This window comes from Humulus lupulus, chromosome 8 (assembly GCF_963169125.1).
Source record: "Humulus lupulus chromosome 8, drHumLupu1.1, whole genome shotgun sequence".
Classification (NCBI taxonomy): domain Eukaryota; kingdom Viridiplantae; phylum Streptophyta; class Magnoliopsida; order Rosales; family Cannabaceae; genus Humulus; species Humulus lupulus.
In genome coordinates this window covers 140,698,373-140,702,015 of record NC_084800.1, presented here as the reverse complement: position 1 = coordinate 140,702,015, position 3,643 = coordinate 140,698,373, and positions in this window count along the sequence as shown.

Below are 3,643 nucleotides of genomic sequence, written 5' to 3'. Positions count from 1 at the left end.
TGAATCATAGATTTGAATAGAAAATTACCTCAAGTCCTTCCTCCCTGCTATCTTTTTGTATGGCAAAAATCCTTGAGATCTCACACCAAGATCTTCCAAAATATTCTTAGCACACAAAGAACGAGTGTGGCCTCGCTATACAAAATAATAGGCAAAATCTATTTATCAGATGTTCTCAACACATGAGATCTGATAAAGTTTGGACCTAAGTTTGTGAAGAACAGTGACCTATGCTTGTATCACTGTTCTCTTTTTCTCAAAGTGATTTCACGATATATTTTATATCCCTGAAAAAGTTTCGTTCTGAAAAACTGATATCCTATATTTAATATATCCAATATATTAAAAATAAAATATTAGTTATTTTAAACAATTTGAAAATAACTAATCATTTATCAGATTTTGATTAAATAATAATATTTTAATCATATTACAATAATCTCATTATTTATTTAATATTTAAATAACTAAAATTGTGGAACCAAGAAACTACCAAGAGCTTCTTATGCGTGTAGCACAGTGACTGAGCACTATGCTACACGTGTACCACATGCTAAGGAAGGCATGTGATTTTTCCCAATTTTTTTCTTATTATTTAAATACCAAAAATAAATTAATTCAAAATTAATTATATCTTTGTTAAATCAAATAATTAATTAATTTTCAATTAATTAATTACACATAATTATACAATAATTATGTTAAGTGCATAGAAAAATATTTTACTTTTCAAATAATTCATTTTGCGCATTTTTGTATTTATCTTTGTGAGTGCTTGTTTGAGCCATTTCGGGAACCATGGACCTATAACATTAAGCTCCAATAAATTGTAACTAAATAATTAAACTCTTTAATTATAATAGTTAATTTATTAATTATGATATTTCTCCACTATAAATTCAGAATTATAGATACACTTTTATAGAAATCTTATTCTAAGCTGTCCATTGATATAACCATCTTACAATAGTTCAACCTTCTAATTAATTAGTTCATAAATTGGAATGGAACAATTACCATTTTAGCTTTCTAATTTACTTCTTATTCCTTAAGTGCCATTAATTCACTAGTGAATAATTAATCTATAATCTAATTATAGATTTGAGTTCAACATCATTCAGTTCCAGAATTAACCCTTAAGGAAACTAATATATGATCCGTTAGGAAAGATTAGATTCCGTATTGTTGATACATGTTCCCAGCCATCAATGATATTAAATCTCCAAAACAAAAGTCATTAGCCTCATTCTGTGAAGAGACCTTAACGAATGAATCAAAAGATTTAATAAACATGAGCAGGAGTTCATGAACACTCAGGATTTAGGTTGATCTATAAATGATCATCAGTTATGATATGAATTAAAAGTCTTTATTATTAAATGGTTTTTGGATAAAGAATTTTATTCATATATGTCCATGTCATATATAATCATATTATATAAAGCACCTTTACTGAGATGTCTTACCACATCAATAATCCGAATCTAGATTATTTGTATCATCATGATACACAGCAAACCGTACTTACAACCCCAATTAAACAATTCCATAAATTTAATTTGTTGTTGTTGACTATTTTTATTCATTCATATGATCTTAATTCTCTCGTACTAATACAAGATCACATCCTCAATAATGAATATGGAATTTTTCTGATATTTACAAAATTATTCAAACAATAATTTAATAATCTAAATATAACAATAATAAACCATTGTATTTATTTATTCATCGAAATAATAAATGTCTTTTACATGCTTTTAGGACATACTCCTAACAACGACCTATTTCATGCAAGTCGCAACTTGGACCCAAATCAGAGCCTCCCTTGGGCTCTGTGAAGCAGGTGCGCCATGACTTGCTAGGCCAAGTCACGACCCGCCCCTGGTACCCCAGACAGATTTCTCTTTGTCTTGGGGGCATGCTGCAACTCACTAGGCCAAGTCACGACCCACCCCTTTCTTTTGTGCCAGGGAAGAGTTTTTCAAGGGTTACACTGGGGTTTCATTTCCTAAGGCTCAGAATCGAATCTACTAACCGTTTTAGTATGATTCGAGGCCCCAGGAATGAGATTTTAGATTATAAACCCTTTTATTGTTTATTTTATTAATGGGATTTTATATTTGGTTATGACTAGGTGACCGCTAAAGAATTTAAGGACTGATCGTTCTCAAAGGTCATTCTTTTATTATTTCTTGCTCGAACAAGAGGTTAGAAAATTGCACCCAGTATGCGACATGCATGGTTATTGATGAAGCATGTTGAGTGCTCTATATATTGACATTGATTGCATAGTAAATGGATAGCAGCTTTGCTTATCTGTGTATGGAAATGACTTATTAGTTAGAGAACGACAATGGTGTTTAGTATTGATCCTGAAGCTGTGACTTATCAGTCAAGTTCAGCGGTGATATGAGTACTGGCCGTATGGTATTGGCTTAAGAGTCAAGAAAGACATTAATGTGTTTAACATAGGCTGAAATGATTACATCTAATCACCATGAGCGTGAAATTCTTGACCGACCCTAAGTTCGATGAAATCTAAAAGTGCTTGTCTAGTCTAGAGACTGGTTACATAGAGCCAGAGCCAAAAGGCTCATGTGACTGAATGTCACTTGGCTTAGGGTGCAGAGTCCTAGAGATAGACTTATTAGTCATCTATCCAGAGATAGACTTATTAGTCATCTATTCAGAGTATGACTTAATAGTCACTTATCTGATTAGGATACAAAGCACAAAGTGTGACTTACTATCTGATTAGGGTTGCAAGCCCCGGAATGATTACCATAATCATTTATTGATATTACATACATGAAGTAATAAGTTTTCTTGCTGAGCCTTGGCTCACGGGTGCTATGTGGTGCAGGTACAGGGAAAGAAACGCTCACCCAACCTTGAGTGGAGAGCTTAGGTGGCGAAGTGTACATATGCAGCCGCTTGACCACAAGGCCAAGGTGTTTCTTAGAGGAACTAGGGGTTAACCCTATTTTTGTTGCATAGGTTGGCGGGTTGTAATTTTTACATTGTAATGACCATTTTGGATTGTAAATAATTTTGTAAACATTTTTATGGGTCCATGTACAGTTTTATATTTTAAAGAAAATATTTCCATTTCTTTTGAATCTAGATTTTTATCGTTAGCATAACAATAACACCTAGATGCACATTTATAACCAAACGACTCGTTTAGCGAGTTAAACGCTGTTTAAAGTCCATAGTAACGGTCTTGGAGTAACCAGGGCATTACAACACTAGTCTTATTTGTAAAGAAGAAGGACAGTTCTCTGAGGATGTTTATTGATTACAAGGAACTGAATAAGCTAACCATTAAGAACAAGTATCCTTTGCCAAGAATAGATCTGTTTGATCAGTTACAGGGTAAGACGATATTCTCAAAGATAGATCTTCGATCTGGTTATCACTAGGTGAGGATCAAAGAGGAAGATATATCGAAGATAGCTTTTTGCACCAGATATGGGCATTATGAGTTTCATGTTATGTCATTTGGTTTGACTAATGCCCCAGCACCTTTCATTGATATGATGAATAGGGTGTTCAAGGATCACTTGGATTAGTTTGTGATCGTCTTCATTGACGATATATTGGTTTATTCTCAGTCAGAGGTAGAACATGAGCAACATCT